Genomic DNA, 22,963 nt, shown 5'->3' with positions numbered 1-22,963 from the left:
GCTGGGAGGAAGACCTTTTCCTGGTTGGAGGCATTCCTATCTGCAAAAGCTAAGAATTCCAGGCAATGACCCCGGTTTGAAAAGGAAAGGCGATCCTTTTACTGGGGTTAATCTTCAAGGGAACCACATTCCGAAGGAGAACAGCTGAAGAAAACTCTGAACAGATAAGGTAATTACATAAGCGTGGGAGCCGTGTGTGCACGAAAATATGCAGTCAGTGTAGGAAAGGGGATTCCTGTGCGTGTCTTAATCAAATAGCAATGTTGCAATTTGAGTTCTGTTCTCCGCCACTCTCTTTGCAGTGTGTCATAGACAATGCTCTTACTGTACCATTTTATTTATTTCTGTAAAGAATGAGATTGTGTTTAAATGCAACTTTTATAATACAGAAAAATATTTGAAAACAGACGGGTGGTGTATTTACTATTTACCATTACAATGCCGATGATGTGGGGAGATTTTTAAACAGTGCAATGGTCATTTTAAGACAGATGTGTGCATGTCAGAATCAGTATGAATAATTGTGAGTGATTGTAGCATAGCTTGTTGGAGGTACATGAGCCAACGGGAAGAGAGACTCTCTGAACATAGCTCCCTACCGTATATAAGGTAGTGGAAATTACCACAAGACTACCATATATAGCTCTCTGTCGTAAATAAGTCAGTGAGTTCGCCCATGGTGGCACACCAACACTATCACTGAAAAATGTGGTATTCCTAAAATGTAGGTCTGAGGTCTCTCTAGTGATCACACGAAAAAATCTAAGCAAAGATAAGGGATTCTGGACATTGGGGCCACAAATAAAACAAGGGAATTATGCTCACCAAAATACCACCAACCGCGCCTACCACCCACGCATACCAAATATGCATGCCTGGGTGCTGAAATAATGCATGTTCACTGTATTATTGTTGTACATGGCCCAATCTGAATACAAGGAGTGATTGTTGCTAAGTTATATTTCGGCGGTAAGAAAATACCGTCAGGCCCCAAATCTCCACAAAATACCCTACATATTTATGGTGCGTTGCAGGCCGGGAAAGTGATCATAGAGTACCTACTGGGCGTGGCAAGCGTGTCTCACACTGCCATTTGCACATTAAAGGTAACCCATTTTATAATAACAGTGTGCCACTAAAAACGAATTTCAGAATGTCACAAAGGGAAACCACATTCTCAGATCTAGTGCAATATTTAGAGGCAAAGTTATTTGCACATGGGAATTGGTCTTCGAATAGCACGTTAGAATGGAGTAACCGCATTCAGGGTGAGGTGCAGAAAGAAAAACTAGACAATATTTTTGCAGAAGGCAGCATAATTCAGGTCTGCCTTACAAGATTATTGAATGCAGCCGATAAAAGTGCAGAGAAAGACTGTTTAATACGGCTATGCGGCAAAATATGGTTTATTTTAAACAAGTCCCTGCGAATGCAAGAGAATGATACTCAGCTAATTAACAGGTTAAAGACTGAATTAGAGGGGGCAAGTAAAAATCAGGAAATGTTGAGAGCAGAATTGGATGTATGCCAAAAAGACATGCAATTAAAATGCAGAGACTTTGATACTCAGTTATCCAAAAGCAAGAAACAATTTGAAGATAGTGAGCAAGAATTGGCACACTTAAAAGCCTTAGTGGATCACATTAGGCAGGATAAAGATGAGGTTGTTTCAGAAATGCAGATTTTACAAAAAGAACATTGCGAAAAAGAAGGTGATCTCCAGAGTGCAGAACAAGAAATGATTAAAATGATCCAAGAAAGAGACAAGAGAAATAAAGAGTTCAATGAATGCCAAATGCAAATGTGCGAAATGCAGGAGGTGATTAATAAAATGAGTGATGAAAATAATTATTTGCATGATGAAGCCAACAGACTCCTTAAAAAGTGTAAGGACTTAGAACAGCAAATGTGCATTCCCAGGTCCCAGGAGAGGCGGCAGGGTACCACATTCAATGGAGTGGAGGTGAATTCTAGCTCTGCCCAAAGAGCTAGTGCCCCAGTGACTGGGCCGCTGACTGAACTTGGTTGCAGCGCCCTTGGGGGATTTGATACTCCCATTGGGGGCAGTCACCAATCTCATACACCTGAAAACAGGATTGACTCACAAAATAGTGCAATTCCATGTATTGCAACAAGTAGCCCCATAAAAATAATGAAATCCATTAAAGCCCTGATCAAACCATTTAAAAAGGGAGGCGAATGCTGCATTGAGGATCACTTAGAAGCGGTGCATGACATTTTTAAAGCACTCCAGATACCTAGGGAACAGTACAGACAATATTTTCATTTAACTTTAGATGCCCCGACGGCCAGCATCATAAGGGGATTAAATGAACAGCAGAATATGACATGGCTGGAGTTTGAAAAAGAAATTAGGCGTCATTTTTCTCCTTTTCAGTCATTGCAGGAGGCAAAGAAAGTCGCGTACACAATTACTGCTGGACCTAATACATCCCCTCGCCAATTTTTACAAGACTTAAAAAGAGCATTCTCTCGCTTTGATGTATCTTTTGACTCAAATTCCAATGAGTTTAAAACCGCATACTTCTATGGGCTACAGAAAGACATCATATCCCAATTGGTCCGTGAATTTGACCGTGACAAGTCCCTTGAATGGATTGTACATCAAAGCACAAAGCTATATGAGGTACTCTATTGTCAGGGTAGAGAAAGTGATAAAATGAAAGATACCAGGCCTAAATCTAAAGAACCCTCAGCCACAGTAATGGAAATCAGGTCAGCCAAAATGTCCCTTGAGTCTGCTCAAAGCCAAGGTAAAAATAATGTGACACCTGAACAAAGGGGTAATCAACAAAGATCGCCATTTCCTGTACCAATGTTCCAAACACATGATCCTAGTAATAGAGAGAGCTACATCAGCCCTAGATATTTAGGGGATAGACCCCGGGTAGGATATCGGCCTGATATGGCAGGTATGAACAATAACCAGAGACAAAATCAAGATCAAAGAAATGATGGTCCCTACCAGTCATTGGGGACACAGAGTAGGTTTGATCCCAACACCATGATATATGGTAATCAGGATAGGCCCCGATATGTGGATCGATTTACTGATAATGGAAATCAACATAGGGGCCAGTACCCACAATCTGAGAGACAGGACATGAGGCAAAACGTGAACTACAGTCCACGCCAGTACAATGATTCCCCACCAGGGGACTATAATCAAAGGATGGGTGCAACCCGCTCCCCTCCACAAATGAATCAAGAGTTCAGAAACCATCCCAACCGACATCAATCACCTGAGAGGTACCAGAATAGATCCAATCAGGGGGAAAACAACCAATATCGACCTAGGCCACAGAAAGAGGATCCTAGAGAGATGGAAAGGTTCCAGTGCCTTGAGGCCCAAGTGAAAATGTTAGCTGAGCAAATAGGAAAGCTCTATACAGCGCAAAAACAACCTTCCAAAGAGGGGGCTGATGGCCATAGCAATGACCGGGGGGCTTCCGAAAAGTGACTAAGTACTCATGATAATCGCAGTGCCAAAATGACAGATTGCTCTGATATAATTTTGCATAACGACTCTGAGATGCCTAATGGATTAAAAATGAAAGTACCAGTAAATGAAATTGTGATAGAAAGTGCAAATACTTCTAAAAAAGAGGTACGGTTTAACTTAGAGCTAAATAAAACAGTAAAGATTTGCACAAATGAAAAAGAAACATTAGGAATTCCAAAAGAACAAAGGAACAGATTTAAGAAAAATGACTCATGCATGGGGAATACCAGTGAACAGCGAGAAAGTGGGGATGCCATAGCTCCTTCCCTGGGCAAGCAAAACAATGACCAAACACAGACAGAAAAGGGAAATACTCACAAGGAGGGTACAAGTCAATCACATGAAGAATTCTTTGAGCCACATATTTTTGAAGAGGCTGAAAGGGCTGGTATTACACTAAATGATCACAAATGCACGGAATTAAAAAATGAAAAATTGCTGAATGATGTTGTTACACATGTTCAGTTGGAAGGTTGTAAGGTGGTCTCTGATGTTACCCAGATGGATGGGCGAACAGTGGCCACACTCCAAAAAACCTCTGAACATGGAGAAATGAATAAAATATCTCGCACAGAAATGGGTAAAAAGGAGGGAAAAATGTCTTTTCATTTACCAATGTGCTTAGCCAAAAGTCAAAAAGACCTGAGAAAGGTGAGCCCTGAAATCAGTAAGAATTCACATTTCTTATGTGTATTAGAGGAAGTTGAGGACAGATATTATGCACCCATCACTGTAGAAGAAAAATGCCACACCTTCGCTATGATTGACACTGGTGCACAGGCCACAATTATGTCCAAGGAGCTGGTAAAGAGTATCAATGAAGGGAGGCCTCCACAGAGTCAGATCACAGTGAAGGCAAATCAAGGCCCAGTGCATAACTTTAATGGGGAGGAGGTGCCCATCATAGGTGTAACTGAGGTTGACATAAAAATAGGAAAGCACAGAATGAAACAAGAGGTATTGATCACATCTATTTGTGAAATTCCATTTCTGATGGGGACAGATTGCCTGAAAAGATTGTCTCCTCTCATAGATGGGGTGAATGGAGTGCTGTGGTCCTTAACCAAAAAACCATTGAGGCCTAAGAAACTAAAATCACAAAACAGCAATATAAATGAATGTCACATCGTTGCCAAAACAAATGATGCTGTGGAGGTATATCTACAGAATAGCTGCATACCTAGTGTCACTGTTATATTAATGTGTCAAGACAAAATGCAGAGCGACAATGAAAAACTACCTGTACAAATATACTTGGACCCAAGGAAAGATTGGCAGACTGCCATAGATGAGCACACAATACGTTTCTATTTAAAAGAGAAAACATGCAAACAGAATATTGCTCCTAAAACAGATTCAGAAAAACACATTACCACTCTGGCAGAAATACACATGGAAGATGAGCAACCATGGGTTCATGTTGGTATAAATGATTATCTTAAAACAATAAAAGCCACTTTAGCACTTGAACATGAAAGGAGTTTCATTAATGAGAAATTGTTGCAAAAAATTATGGAGAGGGAAGAAATCCCGAAATTTAGGATTAAAATCCAATATGTTTCTGGGTTGGACAGTCCAGACTTTGAAAACCGAATTGCAGGCAGATGCATGCTTAAAATTAGCATTGGTCAGAAAACAATTTACCATAATATATGGATAGTGAGTGGAGCAAAAAATGAATTTTACATGGGCAATGACATCATGCACAGAATGTGTATGGTGTTAGATTTCCTTAATCAAAAAATATGGTCACGCCTAGGTGGGCCGGCACCTGAATTTGAAGACAAAAGAAGGGCTTATCATTGTGCACAACTGGTTCCTTATGCCATCGAATTACAAATAAGGAAAGATACTATTATTCCTGCATTTACAAAACAGTTGGCAATAACACTGAAATGCAAAAATGGGCAGCAGATGAAAGGCTCTGATGCATTTGTATGCCTGAATGAATCCATAAAACAGCAAGGCCTGGATTATGAATACATTCCATTGGTAGACATTGGTGAGGGATCTGTAAAAATCATGGTAAATAATAAAGGTTGTCAGGATATTCATTTAGAGGAAAACTCCCCATTAGGAATGGCCATACAAAAATCACATTATACGGCAGATTTAAATAACATGGTGATTGGGAATATTCCTGAAAAATATGTAGATGCCAAGGGCGAGTTGCCAGAACACCTGGACTCTCAGCCCAAAGGAATATTTAAAATTCATTCTGTGTATCCTTATGATTCAAATGAGACAGTGTGCTGCCATCAAGATGATTGCATAATATTTAATTTAAATGAAAATGAAACAGGAAATCAGCCCATTGAAGTGGAAGCTGATATGCCAAAATATTTAAAAGTGGCAGCTCTACAAAAAGACACAGCCACACAGTTAGAGGAAAGCGCTGAGATTCCTTTACCAGAAGAGTTTCCAGAATTTTCCAGAATGGTAGAAGAGCAGATCTCCTTAGCGGATGCATGTGACAGCGATAAGGATAGAGACGACCTGAGGGAAATATTTATGGAGTTTAAGGATGTATTTGCAAAATATGCTTATGATTGTGGTTTAACTGATTTACATTTGGCCACACTACCAGAAGGTTGTAGCAGAAATCCAGTGTTTGTACGCCAGTATAGACTACCGCTGGCATGTTTAGAATCATTGGCAGAGATTATTAAAAATTTGGAATCACGGGGAATAATCAGGCCCATTCATAGCACATCCAATACGCCTATTTTAGGTGTGTTAAAGCCAAATGGTCAATGGCGGCTGTGTGCAGACTTAAGAGAGTTAAATAAAAGAGTACCAGTATCTAGATGGCCACTACCATTCATTGATCAGGGCCTAGCTCAGATACATGGTTCAAATGTATTTACCACATTAGATCTCACATCTGGATATTGGTGTGTGCCATTGGCAGAGGAGATACAACACTTATTTTCCTTTACATTTGACAGGACTCAATATGCCTGGCTTAGAGCTCCGTTCGGGTACATCAATAGTGGGAGTGAATTTGGCATATTTTTGAGAAAGGCCATGCCGGATGCAGCGGAAAGAGGAACAATAGTTTATGTGGATGATGTCCTGATAAAAAATGAAAGCCTGAAAAGCCATTTTGATGAAGTAAGACATGTACTTGGCCAATTGCAGAAAGCAGGCGCCAAAGTATCTTTGCAAAAAGCACAATGGTGCAAGAAAAAAGTGAACTTTCTAGGGCATGAAGTGACTGAACGTGGGCTAAATCCACAAAGGAAGAAAATAGAGGCCATACAAAGATTAAAAGATCCTAAAGATGTGAAAGGAGTAAAAAGTTTATTAGGGATGACAGGCTATAACAGAAAGTTCATTGAGAATTATGCAGAAATCACTCAACCATTGACTAAACTGCTTAAACTAAATACTCCCTGGAGATGGGAAAGAGAGCAGTCTGATGCAGTGGCTAGATTGAAGGAATGTCTTGTAAAGGCACCATGTTTAGCATACCCCATAAAGGACAGGGATTTCTTTATAGAAATAGGTTTTTCTGAACATTGTATGTCAGCAGTATTATCACAAAAACACGATTTGAATCACAAAACCATTGCATATGCAAGTAAGGCATTTTCCCAAGTTGAAATGAAATTTAATGAATGTGAAAAGGCCCTATTAACCACTGTGTGGGCGCTACAACATTTCCGCCCCATTGTTCAGGGAGAAAAGGTGATTATTGAAACAAATCATCAACCTTTGCAATTTTTAGAGAGTAAAAGAATTAGATCAGGCAATCTAGCGCAATCCAGAATCACTTCATGGACGCTGGCATTACAAGGTTTTCCCGTGGAAGTGAGATATGGACAAAATAAAAAGAGCCCAATTGCTCAAGGGTTAGCTGACTTACATGATTGTGCAGCTGAACAAATACCAAATGAAATGGAAGTGGAAACTAGCTTGCAGGAATTTGAACAATCATCACACAAAGCTTTTGATGAAAAAACATGCAAGGATTTGCCAACTGTATATGTGGATGGTTGTGCTTTTCACATTGAAAATGACAGTAATAAACAGTTAGTGGCAGGAATAGGAAATGTCTGGTTGAAATGTGAAGGCGTCCCCAGTATAGGGATGAGGATTGGGGATAGGAGCAGTCAGGTGGCGGAATTGGCAGCCATCTATAAAGCAATTGCTACTGCAGTTGATAAAAAGTTCAGTGAAATTGTCCTGGTGACTGATTCTGACTATGCACGGAATAGCTTTGTGGAGTATTTGCCTGGTTGGAAATCAAGAGGCATGGTTACATACAACAAAAAGCCACTTAAACATGGAAAAATGATACAAGCCATAGACAAATTGGTGTCAGAAAATAATTTAACAATATACTGGAGAAAAACTCGTGGGCATTTAAAAACACCAGGAGAGGATAAGGAGGGAAATGATAAGGCAGACCATCTGGCTAAGATTGGGGCTGTGATGGGAGAATTGCTACATATTGATTATTTAATGGGTGAAATACAAATTGATGCAGTGACACGTTCTAAAGCACCAAAGGAGGTAGATCAACCGGTGGTGCAGTGGAGTCATGACACGCCAGACCAAGATTTGATTGAGGCACAAAAGAATGATCAAATTTTGGGAATCTATTATAATCATTTGATAGATCCTGAACAAAATCCTTTAACAGAAAATGATTGTATGGGAAAAGAAGAGTTGAGGGTGTTATTAAAGAACAAAACACGAATCAGATTACAAGATGGACTCATGATTAGAGAATCCATAACAGGGCAAATACAGTGGGTAGTACCCCTTTCATTCAGAGGACTGATGCTATACCATGCACATGATGCCATAACTGCAGGCCATAGAGGTTCACAAAAAACATTAGAAATATTAAAAGATTATGCTTACTGGCCACATATGTCCCAAGATGTGGAATTATATACTAGAGGATGTCTAGTATGCGCCCAATTTAAACCTGCTTCACCAATGCATAGAGCACCATTGATGAAAAGAGGCCTAACTCTCCCATGGTCAGATTTGCAAATAGACTATGTAGGTCCTTTAAAAAGTTCGAGCAGGGGACACCGTTATATTTTGAGTGTGGTATGTTTGATGTCAAAGTGGATTGAATGCATTCCTGCACCAGATTGTAGTGCGCAAACAGCAGCCACATTGCTGGTGAACCATGTGTTCTCAAGGTTTGGGTTGCCACAAAGAATTGAGTCAGACAGAGGAAGTCATTTCACAAGTACTCTAATGAGTAAAGTATGGCAAATACTAGGTGTGAAAAGGAAACTACATATCGCATATCGGGCGGCGTCTTCAGGTACAGTTGAAAGAAGCAATAGGTCTGTTGTGGATATTTTAAAGAAATTTGTGGCAGAAGCAGGTTCCAGCTGGGATTTACGTTTACCATTGGTTTTGATGGCAATCAGATCGACTCCTGCCAAAGCAACAGGTGTTAGCCCTCATGAGGTCTTGACAGGTAGGAAAATGGTGTTACCACAACACCTACTATACAGAAAACATGAGCAAATTCTAGTGAGTGCATCCACAGTTCATGAATATATTGATGAACTGAGGAGGCATTTGCAACATGCATTTGCTTTTGTGCAGAGAAATCTGGAAAGAGCTGCTGACAGTGCAAAGTCATATTATGATAAAAAGACATCAGCAAAGGAATACAGTGTAGGGGATCAGGTGTACAAGTTTCATTTTGGAAAAAGTAAACAGAAAAATTCTAAATTTCTAGCAGCCTGGCAGGGGCCATTTCGGATTATAGATAAGGTCTCTCCTGTAGTGTATAAAATTTTGAAAAAAGAAGGTGAAACAGCAATAGAGCAGTTTGTCCATGTAAATCAAATCAAACCATGCCATCCCAGACATGAGATCAGGCAGCTTGAGCATGTAGAAACAGATAAAATCCCTTGAACACAAAAAGAGAAAATAAATGGGTACAATCAGGAGGCAGTGACAAAGAAGTTAAAAAGTTGATTGTTATGAAGGCACATAAACACTGTAGTATATGTAAAATGAAATATTTTTACCAAGCATGTTTTATTTTTGGCAAAAGGATGAAGTTAGTATTGTGCTATGTACTTAATTTGTTTATTTTCTATTTTGATTTAGACAATTAACATTATTTGGTCGGAGGTTCCGGGATCAGAGGCCACGGGAGACGATGGAGTCCTGGAGTCCCCTGGATGAAGACCAAAAGATGCCTGCCTCCAGGTGGAGGTGAAGACAAAATAACCGGAATGCCAAAAGAGATGACTACTGTGGATTCAAGATTGCCAAGATGAAAGAGTACTCGAATGAACCGAATAACATCGCTGGTCGGGACATACCAAAAGAGACAAAACAAAAGTTCCGGCATATGAAGTTCCACGTATTTATTATTTTAATCATTTATTTTAATTTGTTATATTAATTATTTGTTTTAGTTAGTTGTTTTATTTCGTTGTTTTTAATTGACTTGGAAAATTTAAACTTAAAGTAATGCCACTTCCACTGAGAAGGCAAATGTGGAACATTTTATGAACTGATGGACTCAGATGAAATGTTGATTGCAAATTTTCATTGATGCACATGAATATTCGTTTTGTTGGATTGCTATATTGTAAAAAAAAAAAAAGAACAAGTTGTTTTTAGGAATTGGCTTGGATTATAGCCAAGTTCTAAAAACAAAAGGAGGGTATGTAAGGATATTTGGCGTGTTACAGCACAGAGTACAACACTACTACACAGGTAGCAAACAGCATAGAGTACAGCACTACTGCACAAGTAGCACATTTTTTTTTTTTTGCAGCACCACCACAAGGGTGCGGTGCATTGCTATATGGGTTACCAGATTAACAAGGAAAGACAGGCTATTCAGTCAAAAACGATTTTAACATATAAGATGCAAATCTATTTTTACAGTTAAAAGCACACGTGCTCATTTAAAAATGCACACTATTTTTCACCTGAAATGCCTATGGTGCGAGAGACACATTTGAAAATTAACAGCTAACCTATTAACCATTAACCTGACTAATAAAACCTTATTTAACATAACCCACTAATAAAATGTGTTCTCCACTGCAGAATTAGGCATACTCTGAAAGCCATTTAAATGTGTGTGCAGATTTTTTTTTCTTCTCTTCTCTGCCTGCTTCTCCGTGTTTTTGTGCACAGTAACTGCAGCAAGAAGGAAGTCAGATTTGCAACAATTGCAAATGTATAAGCGAAGCTATTGTTGAGAGTAGGAGGATGAGAGATGATGGATTTCATTGGGACACGTCATACAGAGGGCTGAGATGAAAGTTTTAGTGGGCAGTATCGGGGAAAAAGACAGGCAGACATTTTTCTGCACTACTGGGGAGAAGACCTGGTTGTGGGACTCCTGACTGAATGCAGATTCCTGCGTCCTGCTACAGTCAAGATTTGGCAGAGCTGGGAGGAAGACCTTTTCCTGGTTGGAGGCATTCCTATCTGCAAAAGCTAAGAATTCCAAGCAATGACCCCGGTTTGAAAAGGAAAGGCGATCCTTTTACTGGGGTTAATCTTCAAGGGAACCACATTCCGAAGGAGAACAGCTGAAGAAAACTCTGAACAGATAAGGTAATTACATAAGCGTGGGAGCCGTGTGTGCACGAAAATATGCAGTCAGTGTAGGAAAGGGGATTCATGTGCGTGTCTTAATCAAATACCAATGTTGCAATTTGAGTTCTGTTCTCCGCCACTCTCTTTGCAGTGTGTCATAGACAATGCTTTTACTGTACCATTTTATTTATTTCTGTAAAGAATGAGATCGTGTTTAAATGCAACTTTTATAATACAGAAAAATATTTGAAAACAGACGGGTGGTGTATTTACTATTTACCATTACAATGCCGATGATGTGGGGAGATTTTTAAACAGTGCAATGGTCATTTAAAGACAGATGTGTGCATGTCAGAATCAGTATGAATAATTGTGAGTGATTGTAGCATAGCTTGTTGGAGGTACATGAGCCAACGGGAAGAGAGACTCTCTGAACATAGCTCCCTACCGTATATAAGGTAGTGGAAATTACCACAAGACTACCATATATAGCTCTCTGTCGTAAATAAGTCAGTGAGTTCGCCCATGGTGGCACACCAACACTATCACTGAAAAATGTGGTATTCCTAAAATGTAGGTCTGAGGTCTCTCTAGTGATCACACGAAAAAATATAAGCAAAGATAAGGGATTCTGGACATTGGGGCCACAAATAAAACAAGGGAATTATGCTCACCAAAATACCACCAACCGCGCCTACCACCCACGCATACCAAATATGCATGCCTGGGTGCTGAAATATTGCATGTTCACTGTATTATTGTTGTACATGGCCCAATCTGAATACAAGGAGTGATTGTTGCTAAGTTATATTTCGGCGGTAAGAAAATACCGTCAGGCCCCAAATCTCCACAAAATACCCTACATACCCTGTAAGGTGTTGCATCATATAGTGCTGAGCTCACTATGGAGACTGTGGAGGGTGAAGACGGAGATGAAGGGTGTCACAACGTGGCCATCTCCTCTTAGCCATATATAGGCTCTCCCCCATCAGGGACGACATCCAGGGATGACATCCATGAGCCACTGTGGTTTCAAAAATGGTTCGAAGTGGGCCTGGAAATTGTGGGACAGGTGGCCAAGGGAGACATTTTCATAACCTGTGAGGAACTCCTGGAAGGGCTTCACTTGGAGACACTCTCAGGCTTTCAATACATACAGTTTAAGGGGGTGTTGATGTCTGAAAAGTGGAAAGAGGGTTGCATCTTCCTCATATGCCACACTTCCTGCTACTAACAGCCAGGGTATGTATGGTAATCAGATGGAAATGTCCGGAGCTACCTAATGTAGTGATGTGGGCTGGCAAAGCAAGGGAAATGTATGAGATGGAGAACTTCACGGGGGCCCGACACAATCTACACCCTTCAGGGGAAATGGAACAGGCCCCAATCCTTAGCAAATACAACATGCGGACTGAGGATGATTCTCTCCAGGATGGATCAGACAATGGGGAAGGGTGAAAGGTGAAGGGCTGAGGCACGAGCAGGCTGACCACGGGCAATTGTCCTGGGCCTCGAATGAGGGAGAGGCACTGACTTTGCAAAAAGGAGCTGGTGACAGAAGGTAACCCCATTTCCCAAAAGGGGCTGGGAAATAAGAAGCATGTTGCTCCGCAGGGAAGGTGTGGAAGGGGTCTTTGCTGGGTGTTATGTTGTAAAACTACCTGCACTGGAGTGGAGTATGTGTGCACAGTGATGGAAAACAAATGCTGAATCACACCACGGTGGGCTGAAGCTAGGTGCACGGCCGCTTGTAGAGCTGGTGCGGAATACAGAATCGCACCCCGAGTAACGAATTTGGATTAATTCCTTATTAGATTAAAGTTTGTTTTGGTAGGTTGTTGTTGCAGCCCCCCTTTTGAAGTCTGGTCCTTACACGCTATACCACACAAGATCAGGAAGAGACGTGAAGGCTGTGTATTAAGGCTAACGATAAACCTTTCTAATTCAATTTGGGACATGGTCGGACTGGCAGTATTATTGACTCCAGCGCCATGGTAAAATCCAATAAGCAGGGGACAAAGTGTCACTCCATGTTAGCAGCACATGGGATAGTGAACCTGAATGGGTTGACACCTCGCGATTACAATATGGCCTTTACTAGAATTGAGGGTCGGTCGGCCTCCACTTTCACACGAGTATACCCACACTTGAAGTGCAGTATCAAGATCGCAATTCAAGTTTAATGTTCTTAAAATTAATGTCAAGATTGAAGTGACAAATTGAGTTTTTCCTCCTGAAGAAAGTTCTGTATGAAAACTGAAGAACTCAAACAGGTCGATGCAATATGCGTAACTAGCTGTGCTAGTTTGGATATCTGTACATCGAGATCCGGTTGTGGATCACTGTCTCACCTTTATTTGTTATTGCCAATTGAAAGGTGGACTACACCGAAGTCAATGTGACATCGGTTTTGAAGTATTGCAAATTGAGATTGTGAAGGTTTGTCTTTTTAGTAATAATAATAATGTTTTGACTTTTATATTTTTTTATGATGATGAATAAAAATTGATATGTTTTGTATAATTATGGAGAGCCGTGGGTGTTATCTGTTGCTGTCTGACCTACCTTGTTGCTCTATATATTCTGCAGAGTGATGTGCCATTTGGCTATGCTTTAAAATGTGCAAGATTAAAATAAAGAATGAGAGGCAGCTCCATTTTGAGTGTGGACATCCTGGACAGTCGTGGTGTCCGCAGACTAGTAATTGTTATTTAAAAAAATATATATGACAGAACCATTTACAAGATATTTATAGTATAACAAATAAATGTATTCAAGAAAAGGATGTGGTATCAGAATTTGAAACATAAATGGGACACTTAGGAATTTCTGTACAATAATGATCAGGGAAGGAAGGGAGAGAGGTTTTTTCATCAAAGCGTCTTTCATTTAAATTTTGGGAATTTGATTGGGATGATTCCTGGGGACAAGTGGGACAGGTGCAAGAAGGACAGTGATAATGAACAGTTTTAATCACATGATTGTTGACATCATTTAAAAGTTCCTTAAAGTGATTACTGATTTCATCCAATTTTACAGACAACATCATGATTTAATAATGTACAGTTGGGGATAGGGCTTCTCTTTGCAATTCTTGGGATTCTGCATAATTACATTGGGGTGTTGTTTCTTCGTGAAAACTGTGTACTATAAGAAAAGAAAAAATATTTATTTTGGTGAGGTCTGTACAAATTACGTTATTTATATTAAAATATGTATTGTTTACTATTAGAGATGCTATCATCACTCATTTCTACTTTTGGGAGGTTTTCTTCCAACCACTCAAGTGTGTTTGCCATGTCTGTCAAAATAGAAAATAGTGTGTTTTACTTATAAGAAATATTTATATAATGAATGGTAATAACACTGAAATAAATACAGTGTACTTACTATTTAGAAAGAGCTTGTTTTTTATGTGAGTCTATATGCAGAGTTGTACTGAGGTGATAATATGAGGTGTAGAGTTACAGTTTGTGCTTCGTGCATTCCATTATTTTGTCTGCTAAATAAAGAAACAATTTGTACATTTCCAAATGATGATTTTGTACAAAAAGGTATATATTTGGGTGTAGTAAATGGGTGTGATGTTGTTTTATCTAACTGTGTATGTTTGTTGAAGGGTAGAACATTTTTTGTTCTCCCCTGTGCTTCTGAGCTTTTTGTGATTGCTACCTTCTGTCTGTGGGCTACTGCACTATCCGCGGATTCTAGAGCTACTACATTGGGGGTGAATATAATATAAGGAACTAGTAGCAAATTAAGAGTGCACTGGTAAAAACCTATGAAATTCAGTGACAAAACTTTGTTAAACGGACATTATGTTAGTTGCACTAATAAAAACCTATGAAATTCAGTGAAAGGGATGTTATGGTTACAAGTTAAAACTGAAAAAAAACACACCAGTTATGGTAAGCTAACCAGCCATAACACGTGCCACCACCCTCCACGGCTAACACTAACACCCAGGACATCAAAGAAGACATCACAAATGTCATTGATGACATCACATATTAAATTAATTGTGATTATAAAGTTCCTACAAGGGGTTGTGTTTACAATGTTGGTAGCATGATGTCAGCGGTGAGTAGGAGACCTATCATAAAGTACTTTATGTATTAAAGAATGTACTCATCTAAACAAAATATTATATTGCAGTGTTGTTAATACAGGAACATAATCATACATACATATAGGCAATGGCTGCCACATGCACCATAGAGGTACAATATTTTTAATATAGTACAGGTATAATTACAGAGTAGTTTACACACAGAGTGGGAAGCATAAGTAATGCATACAGTTTAGATTAACAATCAATTTTTGATGGGTTTGCAGAAGGCCCAATAAGATTTCTCCGCTCTTAGCTCAAGTGGGAGGGCGTTCAATTGCATGTCTGGGAAGCTTTTCCATCCCACTTTGAATCGTTTAAAACTGGGTTGTGTAAGTCTGTGGGTGTAAGGTGTTCTTGTGTGTCTGGAAGAGTGAGTACTAGCAATCGTTTGAGCCAGGAAGGGCAGGGAGGAGTTGGAGATACACTTGTGGGTGATAGTCAATGGGGGCCATTCTGAGTTTGGAGGCAGCCATGGTGCTATCAGCACCATGGCTGCCCCCAAACTCAGGTCCGGGTCCGGGTAGGCGGAATGGGGACTTACCGGGACATTACGACCTATGCGGACCCAGTAAGTCCCCATGCCAAATACCATTCCCCATTCCCATTCAAGCCGCCATAGGGCTCAATGGGAATGGGGAAGGCGCTGATAACGGGCCCGCAAATTGAGGGCCTGTTATTAGCACCAAGGTCCCTTAACGGGTCCCACTAAGAATGGCTGGTCAGACCAGCCGCTCCTGGTGGGACCCGCTAAGGGACCTGGCAATAGGGTGGTAGGGGGTTACTGGTACCGGCATCCTTACCGGTGCCGGTAACCCCTTACCGCCCAACTCAGAATGACCCCCAATGTCTTAAAGATAATCATTTTGCAGATGGGGAGCCAGTGAGCTGCTCTTCTAGCCGTTGAAATATGTTCCACTCTGGAAATGTTCAAAACTGCTCGCAGTGCATTATTTTGAGTAATCTGGAGTTTTCCAATGCTGTGTTTGGAGGTCCTAGTGAAATGGACATTGCAGTAGTGTAGACTAGCTCCCACCACCGCACAGGCTGTCGTGAGGCAGCTGCTCATGGAGAGGAAGGGTTTGCCAGCATTAAGCGAATAGGTAGAGTATGGCCCTTAGGAGGAGATGGCATTCACTTGGCAGGTCAGGGAAAGTGTAGAGTCAAGATCAACCCCTATAGTTCTGACCCCTGGTGAGACTGGCATGAGTGTGCCATCGATGTTAAAGGCTGCATACTCAGAGTTACGTATTCTTTTTGCATTCATGAGGTAGCTACAAGGAACAATTCAGTTTTCTGATCATTAAGACAGAGGCCAAGGGTCGCCATCCAGGCTTGGATGGTAGCAAAGTTTGAGCTCAGAGCGGTTGTGCAATTGGTGTAGTTGCCAAAGAGGGGTAGGATAATTTGCAAAACGCCTGCATAGTTAGTATGGGCTAAACCGAGGGAGTTTAAGGGGTCGAAAAGTGACTTAATTAATATGTTTTACAATCTTGGCAAGGCACACGACCCTTGAGGAACTCCACAGCTAATATGGGTGGAAGCTGTGCAGGAGTTTTCTGAAATAACTCATTATTCTACCTTCCAAGAAGGAGGCAACCCAGGATACCCCTTCCGAGGAAAAGGAGGCTGCACTGGAGAGGTGGTGGCATAGTGTGTTATGGTCAACTAGGTCCAAGGCTGCAGAGAGGTCTATGAGGAGCAGAAGGACAGGTTTTCCCTCATATCTAATCTCATCAATCTGATTTTTCAGGTCCAGGAGTGCTGACTTTGTGCCATGGCCTGGGCAGAATCCCGACTGCTGGTGACCTAGGATGAGGTTTGCTTCTAGGTGGCATTGAATTTGGACATAGGCAGCTCTGTCAATAATTTTTAGGAGGAATGGTACTGTGGTGATGTGTTGGTAATTATTGGGGATGGCCGGATCTAGGGAGGCTTTTTTAAGAGGGGGGAGCTACCAAGCTTCTTTAAGGCTGGCGGGTACTCGGCCAGTTGAGGAGGCGTTAATGAAGGCTGTGATAAATGGAGCCAGGGATTCCACACAGTTCTTGATGAGAGGGGCAGGGCATACATCCCCTCTACATCCTGAAGGCTTCAGGCTTTTTAGGATATGTAGGGTTTCAAATATGATGATATGGCTGAAAGTGTGAATAGTGGGCTTTCTGGTGTATTGGTGGACAGCTAAGGGATGTCTTTAGTGTCCTGAGAGGAGTGACTTAGGGAATCTTGTTTTGCCAATATTTTTTCTGGACCATGTCAATTTTTAGTAACATGGCATGCTGTATGCTGGTGCACCAAGCTGGGTCTTTGGAGACGGAGGAAGTGGGGGTGGTGGGTGGAGCTTGGGCTTCCAGTTCTCTGAGGATTGAGAATAATTCTTTGGTATCCGATTTGGAGTTGGCTATTACCACTGAGGCCCATACCCCCTCACCAGTACTTAACCAGACCCCAGAAGCCATGTCCTACGTCCTTTGCCAACAGCCTCAATCTCAACAAGACTTGGTCTGCTGCCAATGTCCACTGCTAAATTTGTCGGTCCCACCTCTCTACAAGTTTAAAATACTATGTTATAGGCCTTGTGGCCCTTTTTTATTTCCGCCCTAGTTCATCATGCTATGATTCTTCCTAGGGAAATCATTCTCGGTAATCATCCCCGTGATAATACAGTGCGATTATTGCAGTAAGGTAATGTTTGCTGATTACTGCGGACACTGGAGTATGCTCGAAAATTAAAAGATCGTCCCTGTGCTCACATGTGTCCCCCTCCTATCTTCTAGTTCACCCACTTCCCTTCTATGTTTATTTTTCCCTGACCCTCCATCATTAAACCCTTTCACTTGTGGGTTAATGTAACACATTTTTTCAGTTTGAGTTTTACGGCGTTCCCACATTAATCTTGCAAGATTCACGTGGTATTACCCTGATAACCCGAAAACCTTCTCCCCAAATAGGCTCCCTAACCAGCCCAAACTCCCGCACTGCTCACTGCTTTCCTTTTCCTCTCCCCTTCTGTAGCCTGTTATTAATAGATTCTTTTTCTACTCCGAACATCATTTTGAGCACTTTTCATTTCATATTACAGAGGCAAATTGCTTGCATTGATCAATAAAATGTGCCTTTTCATTTCTCTGATCCTCTCCGCTGAAAAGCACCATTTCGCTCTTTGAAATACTTGTGTATAGGCACGCTATAAATAAAATATCATATCATATCATGGGAGACATGTACATGTTTTTCAAGAGTATGGGGCGCTCACTTCTCGATTGAAAATTTTATAAACTACTTTATGGATTTGCTACAAACGAGCAAAAGGCACATCTGCAGTGCTTTGTGTCCAGCTTTTTTTCTCATGTGGTGCAAATCCGTCCAGTGGATTTCATGCTATGAGTGTTCAATCATCGAAGGATACAAATGAAATGGCCTGGGGTGAAAACAGCTGCGGATTTTGTCTTAATAAATGTTACCCCTTTTAACACATTTTCCCTAAAATTGTCAGATTGATAGGGCCCAGGATAAACCGTTTTTCCTGGGCCTTTTTTCTGGAAAATTACATCGGAATCCATTTAGCGAGTCAAAGGTGAATGGAGGAATTACCCCCCATTCCAAGGTTGGCGGGGCGGTAATTCCCCATTCACCATGGGCCCTTCTCCATTCCCATTTTTGCCCCATAGGGCTCAATGGGAATGGGGAAGGCGCTAAGTACGGTGCCGCAAATTGCGGCACCGTACTTAGTACCAAGGTCCCTTTGCGGGTTGGATTTTAATGCCTGCAAAAAGCAGGCGTTAAAATCGCCAACCCGCAAAGGGACCTCGTAATCAGGCGTTAAGGGGTTAACGGCGCCGCCACCTTTTGCGGCGCCGGTAACCCCTTAACGCCAGGGTTGTAATGAGGCCCAATCAAACAAATCCAGTTTGGTTACACGATAAACACACAGGCACCTTTAAATGTGGAAACTGCAACATATGCCAGTTCATACTGGATAAATTAAAACTATACACGTAACGAACAGTAGCACACATGATATTTGAGATCACATCAACTGCAATACGGAATATGTTGTTTATATGATTAGCTGCATTTGACATCTGAACGATATAGGAAGTACAATCAGAACATTTAAAATGGGAGTTGAAGAAAACATAAAGCTATTAAAAATAAGAATACCAAATACTGCATGGCAGTGTAGTGGCAAGAAAGGCATTAAAAAAGGAAATATAATGGACAGTACATGTGTTGGAATAGAACATGTAAAACGTCTGTTTCGAGGTGGACACAGACCTGTTACTATGACAACAGGAAATTAAATGGATCTTTAAAATTGACACATGTAATCAAGGATTGAATCAGGATAATGAGATATATGTTTTCCTTGTAAGATATGACTGTGCAATGTATCAACTGAGGTAGATACATTAAAAGATATGTTTTTATTGATTCAATTTCGTTAAATAATGATATAAATAATAATAATTCATAATTGTTTATTTATAGAACATGATTTTGCATCATTATTTAATAATACATAAATAATGATGCAAAATCATGTTCTACAAATGCACCACTTACATCAGTGTTCATAGTGGACACACTGCAAGTACCTGCACAGCGTATACAGAAGGCACGTGCAAATTAAACCTGTGGCTTTCCTTCCCACAACGTTGTGTACTGGCTTATCTGAGTGTGCCATGAGTGGGTTGGATTAGAGGTACATCAAGCTGCTGATGCACGTTTCTTTATATGCAACGTTTGCTTTGATCATGTCCCATTGCCAAACTGGAAAAGATTCATGTCGCTTGTCTGAGCCTCTGGTGCCACCAGATGTATGACATGTCTTTTACAAAATCAAAAAAGTGTCCTAATCACAAAAAACAGAGATCGAACAGAAACAATGTGCCTTTGTTGACAGTATCTTTAAAGCTACAGAGGCATGGAATTGGCATCGACAGAAAGGAATAATTCTCTCCCAGACTGTGCACTTTGTTAATACAATGGCGAGACCCTCAACCTGACTGGTAGCAGATTTCGGAAACAAGTGTGTGTTGTTTATCTGAGGTTTTAGAGCAATCCCGTCATGTAATATAAGCACGTACTTAGTGCTAGAGTTTTGTGTTCTAAATCAAACAGAAAACATTGAAAGTAACATAATGTGAATGCATGTGTTTTAGTATTCTAATGTGTATAATGAGACTATGCACGTTGCACATCACGGCCAGACATGTTTGCATGCGTAGAACCCAAAAGTTAGGAATCACTATAATTGGTAACTAAACCCAATTGTAACACAGGCAGTATCATGAGGGCGTTGATATTAAACTAAGCAAGGTAGGTTGCATTATATTTACTACCTTAACATACCTGCCCGGCTGCCAAATGACATGACTAAACACGGATGCAGCCGGTGGTCCATATTGTGTCCCATATAAAATATTACACACGCATTGCATACTTCTGCCAATGCTTTCCAGAAGTGGCGGTTCTATTAGATTATTGACTTAAAAAAAATAACCATTCACAAGTTGAAATTGACATAACATTTGAACGCACCATACTCACTGATGAGGGATCATTGACATCTGGAGAACCACAGGTTGAAGACTCTAATTCCAAACAATGCTCAGTCTGCATTCAGGAGGAGTGATACAATACATTGGAAGGGAGGATGCTTCAGCATAAATATTCTTTAACCCTTTATTACATCAAAATCAAACTTTAATTATGGTATAAAGCGCCCTTTGTCTGCTTTCAAATTATTCTATGTGCAATCGCATATTCATTACCATATATAAGCACTCATTAAATTCTATATGCGGCTGCCATCTTAAAAGCAGCAGGCAAAAAATATATAAATTCATAAATAACCCATTACAAGGGATCTCAGAGCAGTTGTAAAACTCTTTTTAATCTAGCCGGAGTGAGCTTGCTCACTTATGAATAATTGCATATATGTAACCATGGAGTTCCGCTGACAGCAGACTTCAGAAGTATAACTTCCACCTAATGACTGGTCATTGCTTCCTGATTGTGACTGGAGCCTCGACGTTGCACAATATGTCCTTCCACAAGAAAGAGTTCATGTGAAACATGCACCCTTTCTTGCCTAGTACATTCGTTCTCTTCCTCTTGTCTCCTCCCACAGCACGCTGACATGTCATGAAAATCTGCTCCCCACAACTACTGTGCAGAGGAGGAAGCACACAATGGCCTGCATGGCAAATAGGACAAAATAGCCACTTCCTCTGTAACATACAGCTTTTGTGGGAGCCACAAAACTGGGTAGACATATTTTGTAATTTGTTAGCCATGTTAACCACAAGCCACAAGAACACTAGGTAGACATATGCATATCAGTTCAACTGGACCTGCAATCGGAAATGAAAACCACAAGAAAATTACAACAGAACCATGCCATCTTGGAACTGGCCCGTTGCCATTTCATATAGTCTCATATGAGGAAAAGAAGGAGCCTGACCGGCAAAAAGAACATATTTTTGTCCTCCTGAAAAACCGTATCTCAAATGTTGGGATGACCGTCGGGTGACCTTGTAAAAACCCATGTGCAACTGCAGTGAGTATATGAACGAGCCTCCAATCGCCAGGTACCAAAAATTAAACATACCAGTGACAAACCAAATATATGCCAGGTAATCTTAGATTAACAGATACTTTTTGATCTAACATTGTGAACCTGTGCCTTGCCTTGGTGGGGATGACCCACCAAACCTCCAGTCTGCGGCTTATTGTACTACCAGATTCTGCCACAGAGGCTGCTTATGAATGATGTTCTTATCCAGGTCTGGAATCTACATCAAAGCACAATCTCCTTTGTGTTTAGCATGCTTCATAGTGGCTGCGAAATTTGCACAATGTGCATCTCTCGCACCTCTAAGCATATTAAGATGGTTCGGGGAAGTGAGATGGTAGTGCTCCAGCTCCTGCGCCCATGTGCAGGAACCAGGAAGAGCGCGATTGGGGATATAACGGGACAACCAAAGATGCACAGTAAAAAAATTAATCAATGACACCATCATTTTGTATTGCTCATCTTTGATAAAAACAAGCATGATCAGTGCTATTACCTGATTAGACTGGCATTTTGGTGCAGCCTGTCTAGCTTTATTTAGCCTTATTTGGTCTTATTTTTATTTTTTTTGCTGGGCATCTATGAGAAAGCAAGCATGATAGGTGTTATTACATGGTTCGATTGGCATTTAGGCGTAGCCAGTCTAGCTTTATTTGGCATGGCATTACTGGGGATCTAAAATGAAACATGCATGATGCGTTATTACTTGATTAGACTGGCATTTTAGTGCAGCCAGTCTAGCTATTTCTTACTGTGACATGGTATTTTTTTCACTGGGTATCTATGTTAAAGCAATGTGGTATTACATGGCTGGACTGGAATTTTGATGCAGTCAGTATAGTGTTTGTTGTGGTGACATGGCAATTGTTACTGGGAAACTATGCCAAAGCAAGCATGATGTGTTATTACGTTTCAGAATGGCATTTTGGGAAGCCAGTTTGGAAATGCTTTTATATTGTAGCATTGGTATCTCAGGACCGGTACTGGATTGGCTTTCCTCTTTCCTCACTAACCGCTTTTCCCAAGTCATCCAGGGCCCTTTATCTTCTACTGCTTCGATCTCCACATGTGGTGTCCCACAGGGCTCTATTCTCCCCCCTAACTCTTTAACATCTACCTTGCTCTCCTTGCATACCTCATCTCCTCCTTCTCCTCCACCTTCCAGTTTTACACAGATGACACACAGCTCTTCTTCAGACTCCCT

The sequence above is a fragment of the Ambystoma mexicanum genome, chromosome 7q (assembly GCF_040938575.1).
Source record: "Ambystoma mexicanum isolate Mex_15411 chromosome 7q, UKY_AmexF1_1, whole genome shotgun sequence".
NCBI lineage: Eukaryota > Metazoa > Chordata > Amphibia > Caudata > Ambystomatidae > Ambystoma > Ambystoma mexicanum.
This window is presented reverse-complemented; position numbering follows the sequence as displayed.